Below are 10817 nucleotides of genomic sequence, written 5' to 3'. Positions count from 1 at the left end.
GTATTATAGTTATAATGTTATATTAATAGTATTATAGTTATAATGTTATATTAATAGTATTATAGTTATAATGTTATATTAATAGTATTATAGTTATAATGTTATATTAATAGTATTATAGTTATAATGTTATATTAATAGTATTATAGTTATAATGTTATATTAGTAGTATTATAGTTAGAATGTTATATTAATAGTATTATAGTATTATAATGTTATATTAATATTATAATGTTATATATATTATTATAGTATTATAATGTTATATTAATAGTATTATAGTTATAATGTTATATTTATAGTATTATAATGTTATATTAATAATATTATAGTTATAATGTTATATTAATAGTATTATAGTTATAATGTTATATTTATAGTATTATAATGTTATATTAATAGTATTATAGTATTATAGTGTTATATTAAGAGTATTATAATGTTATATTAATATTATTATAGTATTATAATGTTATATTAATAGTATTATAGTTATAATGTTATATTAATAGTATTATAGTATTATCATGTTATATTTGTAGTATAATGTTATATTAATAGTATTATAGTTATAATGTTATATTAATAGTATTATAATGTTATATTAATAGTATTATAGTTATAATATTGTATTAATAGTATTATAATGTTATATTAATAGTATTATAGTTATAATATTATATTAAAAGTATTATAGTAGTATAATGTTATATTAATAGTATTATAGTTATAATGTTATATTAATAGGTACCGTGGTATTGTTCTTCAGTAAACCGGGACGGTACCGTGGTATTGGTCCCCAGTAAACCGGGACGGTACCGTGGTATTGGTCCCCAGTAAACCGGGACGGTACCGTGGTATTGGTCCCCAGTAAACCGGGACGGTACCGTGGTATTGGTCCCCAGTAAACCGGGACGGTACCGTGGTATTGGTCCCCAGTAAACCGGGACGGTACCGTGGTGTTGGTCCCCAGTAAACCGGGACGGTACCGTGGTATTGGTCCCCAGTAAACCGGGACGGTACCGTGGTATTGGTCCCCAGTAAACCGGGACGGTACCGTGGTGTTGGTCCCCAGTAAACCGGGGCGGTACCGTGGTATTGGTCCCCAGTAAACCGGGACGGTACCGTGGTATTGGTCCCCAGTAAACCGGGGTCCCCAGTAAACCGTGGTGTTGGTCCCCAGTAAACCGGGGTTGGTCCCCAGTAAACCGGGACGGTACCGTGGTGTTGGTCCCCAGTAAACCGGGACGGTACCGTGGTATTGGTCCCCAGTAAACCGGGACGGTACCGTGGTGTTGGTCCCCAGTAAACCGGGACGGTACCGTGGTGCATTGGTCCCCAGTAAACCGGGGACGGTACCGTGGTGTTGGTCCCCAGTAAACCGGGACGGTACCGTGGTGTTGGTCCCCAGTAAACCGGGACGGTACCGTGGTATTGGTCCCCAGTAAACCGGGACGGTACCGTGGTGTTGGTCCCCAGTAAACCGGGACGGTACTGTGGTGTTGGTCCCCAGTAAACCGGGACGGTACTTTCCCATGCTGCAGCTCATGTCTGGAGGATGAAGCATCGATGCACATCTTCTCTTCGTTAGTGGAAACAATAGACGATGTTTGCGGTAATTCACAGATGTGTGTGGGAATGTTTTGATGCAGGACTTTTAATCATTAATTGTGTCATTGTTGTGTGTGTGTGTGTGTGTGTGTGTGTGTGTGTGTGTGTGTGTGTGTTGTGTGTGTGTGTGTGAGTGTGTCCTTGCGTGTGTGTGCACATGTTGAGTGTGTCCTTGCTGTGTGTGTGTGTGTCCTTGCGTTTGTGAGTGTGTGTTTGTGTGAGTGTGTCCTTGTGTGTGTTTGTGAGTGTGTCCTTGTGTGTGTTTTTGTGAGTGTGTCCTTGCGTGTGTGTGTGTTTGTGAGTGTGTCCTTGCGTGTGTGTGTGTTTGTGAGTGTGTCCTTGCGTGTGTGTGTTTTGTGAGTGTGTCCTTGTGTGTGTCCTTGTGTGTGTTTGTGAGTGTGTCCTTGCGTGTGTGTGTGTTTGTGTGTGTCCTTGCGTGTGTGTGTGTGTTTGTGAGTGTGTCCTTGCGTGTGTGTGTTTGTGAGTGTGTCCTTGCGTGTGTGTGTGTTTGTGAGTGTGTCCTTGCGTGTGTGTGTGTTTTGTGAGTGTGTCCTTGCGTGTGTGTGTGTTTGTGAGTGTGTCCTTGCGTGTGTGTGTGTTTGTGAGTGTGTGTGTCCTTGCGTGTGTGTGTGTTTGTGAGTGTGTCCTTGCGTGTGTGTGTGTTTGTGAGTGTGTCCTTGCGTGTGTGTTGTGTGTGTGTGTGTCCTTGCGTGTGTGTCTGTTTGTGAGTGTGTCCTTGCGTGTGTGTGTGTGTGTTGTGAGTGTGTCCTTGCGTGTGTGTGTGTTTGTGAGTGTGTCCTTGCGTGTGTGTGTGTTTGTGAGTGTGTCCTTGCGTGTGTGTGTGTTGTGTGTGTGTGTCCTTGCGTGTGTGTCTGTTTGTGAGTGTGTCCTTGCGTGTGTGTGTGTGTGTTTGTGAGTGTCCTTGCGTGTGTGTGTGTTTGTGAGTGTGTCCTTGCGTGTGTGTTTGTGAGTGTGTCCTTGCGTGTGTGTGTGTTTGTGAGTGTGTCCTTGTGTGTTTGTGTGTTTGTGAGTGTGTCCTTGCGTGTGTGTGTGTTTGTGAGTCCACGAACATGTGTTCCGTAGATGTCTGGGACAGGTGTCTGTTGAGGGAAGGTACCTGGCCGTAGATGTCTGGGACAGGTGTCTGTTGAGGGAAGTTACCTGACTGTAGATGTCTGGGACAGGACAGGTGTGTGTTGAGGGAAGGTACCTGGCCGTAGATGTCTGGGACAGGTAGGTGTGTGTGTGTACCTGGCCGTAGATGTCTGGGACAGGACAGGTGTGTGTTGAGGGAAGGTACCTGGCCGTAGATGTCTGGGACAGGACAGGTGTGTGTTGAGGGAAGGTACCTGGCCGTAGATGTCTGGGACAGGACAGGTGTGTGTTGAGGGAAGGTACCTGGCCGTAGATGTCTGGGACAGGACAGGTGTCTGTTGAGGGAAGGTACCTGGCCGTAGATGTCTGGGACAGGACAGGTGTGTGTTGAGGGAAGGTACCTGGCCGTAGATGTCTGGGACAGGACAGGTGTGTGTTGAGGGAAGGTACCTGGCCGTAGATGTCTGGGACAGGTAGGTGTGTGTTGAGGGAAGGTACCTGGCCGTAGATGTCTGGGACAGGACAGGTGTGTGTTGAGGGAAGGTACCTGGCCGTAGATGTCTGGGACAGGACAGGTGTGTGTTGAGGGAAGGTACCTGGCCGTAGATGTCTGGGACAGGTGAAGTACCTGGCCGTAGATGTCTGGGACAGGTGTGTGTTGAGGGAAGGTACCTGGCCGTAGATGTCTGGGACAGGTATGTGTTGAGGGAAGGTACCTGGCCGTAGATGTCTGGGACAGGTGTGTGTTGAGGGAAGGTACCTGGCCGTAGATGTCTGGGACAGGTGTGTTTGAGGGAAGGTACCTGGCCGTAGATGTCTGGGACAGGACAGGTGTGTGTTGAGGGAAGGTACCTGGCCGTAGATGTCTGGGACAGGTGTGTGTTGAGGGAAGGTACCTGGCCGTAGATGTCTGGGACAGGACAGGTATGTGTTGAGGGAAGGTACCTGGCCGTAGATGTCTGGGACAGGTATGTGTTGAGGGAAGGTACCTGGCCGTAGATGTCTGGGACAGGTGGTGTGTGTTGAGGGAAGGTACCTGGCCGTAGATGTCTGGGACAGGTAGGTGATGTGTTGAGGGAAGGTACCTGGCCGTAGATGTCTGGGACAGGTGTGTGTTGAGGGAAGGTACCTGGCCGTAGATGTCTGGGACAGGACAGGTGTGTGTTGAGGGAAGGTACCTGGCCATAGATGTCTGGGACAGGTATGTGTTGAGGGAAGGTACCTGGCCGTAGATGTCTGGGACAGGACAGGTATGTGTTGAGGGAAGGTACCTGGCCGTAGATGTCTGGGACAGGACAGGTATGTGTTGAGGGAAGGTACCTGGCCGTAGATGTCTGGGACAGGACAGGTATGTGTTGAGGGAAGGTACCTGGCCGTAGATGTCTGGGACAGGTATGTGTTGAGGGAAGGTACCTGGCCGTAGATGTCTGGGACAGGACAGGTATGTGTTGAGGGAAGGTACCTGGCCGTAGATGTCTGGGACAGGACAGGTATGTGTTGAGGGGAAGGTACCTGGCCGTAGATGTCTGGGACAGGACAGGTATGTGTTGAGGGAAGGTACCTGGCCGTAGATGTCTGGGACAGGTGTGTGTTGAGGAAGGTATGTGTGTGACAGGACAGGTAAGGTACCTGGCCGTAGATGTCTGGGACAGGACAGGTATGTGTTGAGGGAAGGTACCTGGCCGTAGATGTCTGGGGACAGGTATGTGTTGAGGGAAGGTACCTGGCCGTAGATGTCTGGGACAGGACAGGTATGTGTTGAGGGAAGGTACCTGGCCGTAGATGTCTGGGACAGGTGTGTGTTGAGGGAAGGTACCTGGCCGTAGATGTCTGGGACAGGACAGGTATGTGTTGAGGGAAGGTACCTGGCCGTAGATGTCTGGGACAGGTGTGTGTTGAGGGTAGCATAATCTAACTAACAATTCTAAAAAAAAAACTACTGTCTTATACACAGCAAGATATATGAATGAGTGATGGTACCGAGAGGCAAGATGATGCCTAAGTATGTAAACCATAGTTAAAGTGGCTAGTGATACATGTATTACATATGGGCATATACCTGGTACCTGGCCGTAGATGTCTGGGACAGGTGTGTGTTGAGGGAAGGTACCTGGCCGTAGATGTCTGGGACAGGTGTGTGTTGATCCTGCAGCAGCACCTCAGAGAGGCACACAGAGTCTCTGCAGGCGTACAGGGCTTTGTGATGGGCTTTTAGAACGTTTTGAGGACCTGAGGGCTCATGCCAGATCTTTTCAGCCTCCTGAGGGGGAGATGGTGCTGTTGTGCCCTCTTCACAGCTGTGTTGGGTGTGGGCCATGTGGGGGAGACGGGTGAACGGGGCATTCTCAGTCAGAGCTGCTTCTCGTCTAAAGAATGAATGTCTGTCATGGGAGAGAGGAGGAGGAGGAGGAGGAGGAGGAGGAGAGAGAGAGAGACCCCTCAGAGCTAGGGGGGGGAGAGGGAGGAGGAGGAGGAGGAGGAGAGAGAGAGAGATAGACCCCTAGGTAGGGGGGAGAGGAGGAGGAGGAGGAGGAGAGAAAGAGATAGGTAGGGGGAGAGGGACCAGCTAGGGGGAGGAGGAGAGAGAGAGAGAATCACCAGGGGGAGAGAGGAGGGGGGAGGTAGGGGAGGGAGAGGAGCCTTACAGAAAGAGACTAGCTAGGAGGAGGAGGAGGAGAGGGGGGAGAGAGACCCTCAGAGAAGGAGAGGGAGGGAGAAAGAGAGAGGTAGGGGGAAGGGGGGGGCGGGGCAAGGGGGAGAGAGGAGGAGATGGTAGGGTAGGGAGAGAGAAAGGAGGGAGAGATAGGGAAGGGGAGGGACAGCTAGGGAGGGAGAGAGAGAGCGAGAGAGGGAGAGATGGGGTGGGAGGGAGTGAGAGAGTTAGAGAGGGTGGGAGGGAGTGAGAGAGTGAGAAGAAGATAATTACTTGGTGAAACTCCATCCCTGATCATAGGTGTCAGGAATACTCTTTAGAGCAGATCACCTCTCAGCAGGATCGTTTCCTGGCATCGTGGCTGTGGCTGGGATCTGAGGTTCTCCGCTCTGGTTTCCACATCTAGAAAATGAATGGTGGTGTTGATATCTGGGTTCTAGATGGAAGGGAGGGGTTTCTGGACTCTTTATGGCTTGTCTTCCCTCCAGCTGTACCCCCTCTAGCACCAGTGTCAACGCACTCCAGCTGTACCCCCTCTAGCACCAGGGTCAACACACTCTCAAAAGTTGTTTTTTGCCATCATTGTAAGCCTGACACACACACACACACACACACAAACACACTATACGATATATTTATTAAACATAAGAATGAGGTTGAGACAACATTTCTCCTACCCCAGTTTGGGAATACCTGGTTTAAGGTTGATTTATTCCCTATAGGAGGATTTATTCCCCCTCTATATGTAACATGCCTCTCTATGGAATGTATTCTCCCTAGGGTGATCTATTCCCCCAAACCCGGGGGCCGGGGGCTGGGTTGGGCCCCTCACCTCTGGCTACTGAACAGCTGGAAAATATCCCTGTTGGTTGTCGGCTACTGGATGTAATGTAATTCGCAGGGCAGCAGGATTCATTTCCCACTGAGGTGCAATTAATTCCTAATGGTTGTCAGAGGCACTCAGCTAGCCGCTAGCCTTACATAAAACCCCTCACTCAGCTAGCCGCTAGCCTTACATAAAACCCCTCACTCAGCTAGCCACTAGCCTTACATAAAACCTCTCACTCAGCTAGCCTTACATAAAACCCCTCACTCAGCTAGCCGCTAGCCTTACATAAAACCCCTCATTCCGCTAGCCTTACATAAAACCCCTCACTCAGCTAGCCGCTAGCCTTACATAAAACCCCTCACTCAGCTAGCCACTAGCCTTACATAAAACCCCTCACTCAGCTAGCCGCTAGCCTTACATAAAACCCCTCACTCAGCTAGCCACTAGCCTTACATAAAACCCCTCACTCAGCTAGCCGCTAGCCTTACATAAACCCCTTAGCAGCCTAAAAAACCCCTCACTCAGCTAGCCGCTAGCCTTACATAAAACCCCTCACTCAGCCGCTAGCCTTACATAAAACCCCTCACTCAGCTAGCCTACATAAAAAACCCCTCACTCAGCTAGCCGCTAGCCTTACATAAAACCCCACTCACTCAGCTAGCCACTAGCCTTACATAAAACCCCTCACTCAGCTAGCCGCTAGCCTTACATAAAACCCCTCACTCAGCTAGCCACTAGCCTTACATAAAACCCCTCACTCAGCTAGCCGCTAGCCTTACATAAAACCCCTCACTCAGCTAGCAGCTAGCCTTACATAAAACCCCTCACTCAGCTAGCCACTAGCCTTACATAAAACCCCACTCAGCTAGCAGCTAGCCACTAGCATAAAAAACCCTCACTCAGCTAGCCACTAGCCTTACATAAAACCCTCACTCAGCTAGCCACTAGCCTTACATAAACCCCTCACTCAGCTAGCACATAAAACCCCTCACTCAGCTAGCTAGCCTTACATAAAACCCCTCACTCAGCTAGCAGCTAGCCTTACATAAAACCCCTCACTCAGCTAGCAGCTAGCCTTACATAAAACCCCTCACTCAGCTAGCCACTAGCCTTACATAAAACCCCTCACTCAGCTAGCAGCTAGCCTTACATAAACCCCTCACTCAGCTAGCCACTAGCCTTACATAAAACCCCCCACTCAGCTAGCAGCTAGCCTTACATAAACCCCTCACTCAGCTAGCCAGCTAGCCTTACATAAAACCCCACTCAGCTCAGCTAGCCTTACATAAACCCCTCACTCAGCTAGCCTTTACATAAAACCCCTCACTCAGCTAGCCACTAGCCTTACATAAAACCCCTCACTCAGCTAGCCTTTACATAAAACCCTCACTCAGCTAGCAGCCTTAGCCCCTCACTCAGCTAGCCTACATAAACCCCTCACTCAGCTAGCCACTAGCCTTACATGAAACCCCTCACTCAGCTAGCCGCTAGCCTTACATAAAACTCCTCACTCAGCTAGCAGCTAGCCTCACATAAAACCCCTCACTCAGCTAGCCTTACATAAACCCCTCACTCAGCTAGCCACTAGTCTTACATAAAACCCCACTCACTAGCTAGCCTTACATAAAACCCCTCACTCAGCTAGCCACTAGCCTTACATAAAACCCCTCACTCAGCTAGCCTTACATAAACCCCTCACTCAGCTAACCACTAGCCTCACATAAACCGCTCACTCAGCTAGCCACTAGCCTTACATAAAACCCCTCACTCAGCTAACCACTAGCCTCACATAAATCTGACTAATTGTAAATGAACGTTTGTGTTCAGAGGCGGTGTTTCTCTGCCAGCTGGGAGAATCTATTCTACTCTGATCATACACCAGGAGAGAAGGAGACAAAAAGGGCTTGTAATTTACAAGTTGGTTCTTTCAGGTTCCTGTTCTGCTGTAGTTCTCAAGCTGCTTCCAGGCTGTGTGTGTGTGTGTGTGTGTGTGTGTGTGTGTTCTCTGTGTGTAGTCAAGTGTACCACAGTAATCCCTGGCCTTCCCCTGGAGCCACCGTTTACTCCTCACCCAGGCGGGGAAACGGCTGAGTAGCAGAACCAGGTCACGTCAGTTTAACCTTATTTAATTACATGTTGTCATTGGATCAAAGGTCGGAACATTCCAGCCAGTCACATCGCACGACGTGCTGCACAATCACACCGATTGGCTCTGTGAGGTGATCTCTTAATCAGTGTCTGGAGGGTCTGATTCCCACACCCCTGTGAAGGTTATACTGATCAGAGTCTGGCAGGTCTGACTCCCACACCCCTGTGAAGGTTATACTGATCAGAGTCTGGCAGGTCTGTCTCCCACACCCCTGTGAAGGTTATACTGATCCGAGTCTGGCAGGTCTGACTCCCACACCCCTGTGAAGGTTATACTGATCAGAGTCTGGCAGGTCTGACTCCCACACCCCTGTGAAGGTTATGGACCTTACTGATATACTGGTGATCACCATTATGTTATTGGCCATCCATAGTCACATTTCTACTGGACAAATTAATCTGATGACATTCAGTCATTTTCTGTCACTTATTTATCCGTTTGCACAATTACTTTAGAAAATATATATATTTTTAGGGATATTGGAAAGCGGTAAAGATTGTGATTTCTGGTTTTACCAGTGTGTGTCCCCGCTACACCTGTCCTCTCCATCACGGCTGGTTCCAGTCGATCCACCAGGTACTGCCGCTAAATGAAGCCACCGTCGGGTCATTGTACTGATGGTTACTGATTTCATACTGAAACCAGGCCGTGACCCAGTTCCAGTCCACAGGATCGCGTACCAATGTTTTCCCAGGCTACCTAACTAAAGTTCAGATGCCGTAGCCTGTTCAGATGCACTGCTAGGCAGGTGGAGGTCTGACCTGCTGTGGGAGCAGAACGAATAGCTATCTCCCTAGTTGACTGACCATCTGAAGTGAGAACCAATCATCTGAGAACAAGGTGGGGGGGGTAGATGACCTATGGTGGTGGGGGGGGGGTAGATGACCTATGGTGGTGGTGGGGGGGGGGTAGATGACCTATGGTGGTGGGGGGGGGGTAGATGACCTATGGTGGTGGTGGGGGGGGGTAGATGACCTATGGGTGGTGGGGGGGGGGTAGATGACCTATGGTGGTGGGGGGGGTAGATGACCTATGGTGGTGGGGGGGGGGACTAAATGTGTCCCACAAGAAGCGTCTTGTGTTGAAAAGACTGGGAGAGGCAGCTGGAGAAAGACAGAACAAATTAATGATTCATGTTGGAACAGTTAAGCTGTAATTAATTAAGCTAATTATTGGATGGCGGTGGTGAGGTCCTTAGGACCGACGTGGGCCGGTATTTGGGGTGGTGGTGAGGTCCTTAGGACCGACGTGGGCCGGTATTTGGGGTGGTGGTGAGAGAGATTTCTCACAGCTCTGGGGGAATAAGAGGCCTGCAATTAAGTGAATCAGCCGGTAGGAACGAGGGAGGATCTGGGGATCACTGAGATGGAATGTGACATTACAGAAACCATCTAGGAGTGAGAGGGGGAGGAGGAGGAGGAGGAGGAGGAGGGAGGAGGAGGGAGGAGGAGGAGGAGGAGGAGGAGGAGGGGGGGAGGAGGGGGAGGGAGGGAGGAGGAGGAGGAGGAGGAGGAGGAGGAGGAGGAGGAGGGAGGAGGGAGGAGGAGGAGGAGGAGGAGGAGGAGGAGGAGGAGGAGGAGAGCACAGACTGGAATATGTTCCCGACATCATCCTCACAGTGACCGTACATATCCCAACCAGAAACGATGGATTACAGGCAGTTACAGATTTCACATCTAATGGCTCACATCTATAGCCATGAAGTGCTTTGAAAGGCTGGTAAATGGCTCCCATCTACACCATCATCCCAGACACCCCTAGACCCACTCCAATTAACATACCGCCCCAAGAGAGGGTCTTTCATATACAGTCTATTAATGCCTTCGTTCGGTCTACAGGCCTTACGTCATGTGTTACATTACATGTGGAAATAGAGCCTTGTTTGGTCGTCGTCCACTTCCTGCTCATTACATGACCTCACTAACTATGATGAACAAGGTGTTTCCTCCCCCACAATGCCCCTGTATAGTCTCACCTCCACAACCATCACCAACACCTTGGTCACCGTTCCCTCTCTCTCTCTCTCTCTCTCTAATATTGTGAATGAATGATCTCATGTGTCCTTATGTCTCGCGTCTGTTACTTATTTCTGTCAGTTCAGTCGTTACTGAACACTTGTTATTCATCAACATCTGGCTCCTAATCTCTAGTGATTGACACTTTTCTCTTGCTGCTGTTGTGTTTTCCACATGGTTACCAGTTCTATTATAAACTAGGTGGTTCCCCCTCCTGGCCTTGTGGATGAATTATGTCACAGGTAGTTCCATCACGGAACCATCGCGTCACTCCGCTGAGTTCTAGAACCCTGCTCTCAGTCCTCATTCCATTCCACCTGGTATCTGTGTTTCTCTGCTAATAGTCCTCTAGTATATGAGGTCAGCGTTATGGAATAGCTGTGCCAGTGTGTGTTTATGGAGTATGACCCAACACTTGGCTAGGTGAAAGGTACCTTACAGGGCAGAGTGACACATTTACATGTT

The 10817-nt window shown here is 48.9% G+C and overlaps 2 long non-coding RNA genes across 2 annotated transcripts; both read left to right on the top strand.

The window, feature by feature from the left end:
* Positions 1–3188: 3188 nt before the first annotated feature.
* On the top strand, positions 3189–3746 carry LOC121844430. The gene is made up of 3 exons (XR_006081989.1): positions 3189–3325; positions 3358–3489; positions 3533–3746. It is a non-coding gene; the product is annotated as an uncharacterized LOC121844430 (long non-coding RNA).
* A 462-nt stretch (positions 3747–4208) lies between these two features.
* On the top strand, positions 4209–5109 carry LOC121844429. Its single transcript, XR_006081988.1, has 3 exons — positions 4209–4290; positions 4364–4594; positions 4796–5109. It is a non-coding gene; the product is annotated as an uncharacterized LOC121844429 (long non-coding RNA).
* Positions 5110–10817: the final 5708 nt, after the last annotated feature.

The sequence above is a fragment of the Oncorhynchus tshawytscha genome, unplaced genomic scaffold (assembly GCF_018296145.1).
Source record: "Oncorhynchus tshawytscha isolate Ot180627B unplaced genomic scaffold, Otsh_v2.0 Un_contig_7737_pilon_pilon, whole genome shotgun sequence".
Taxonomy (NCBI): Eukaryota; Metazoa; Chordata; class Actinopteri; order Salmoniformes; family Salmonidae; genus Oncorhynchus; species Oncorhynchus tshawytscha.
The sequence above is the reverse complement of the archived record's forward strand: the minus strand, read 5'-3'. Positions and strand labels throughout refer to the sequence as shown.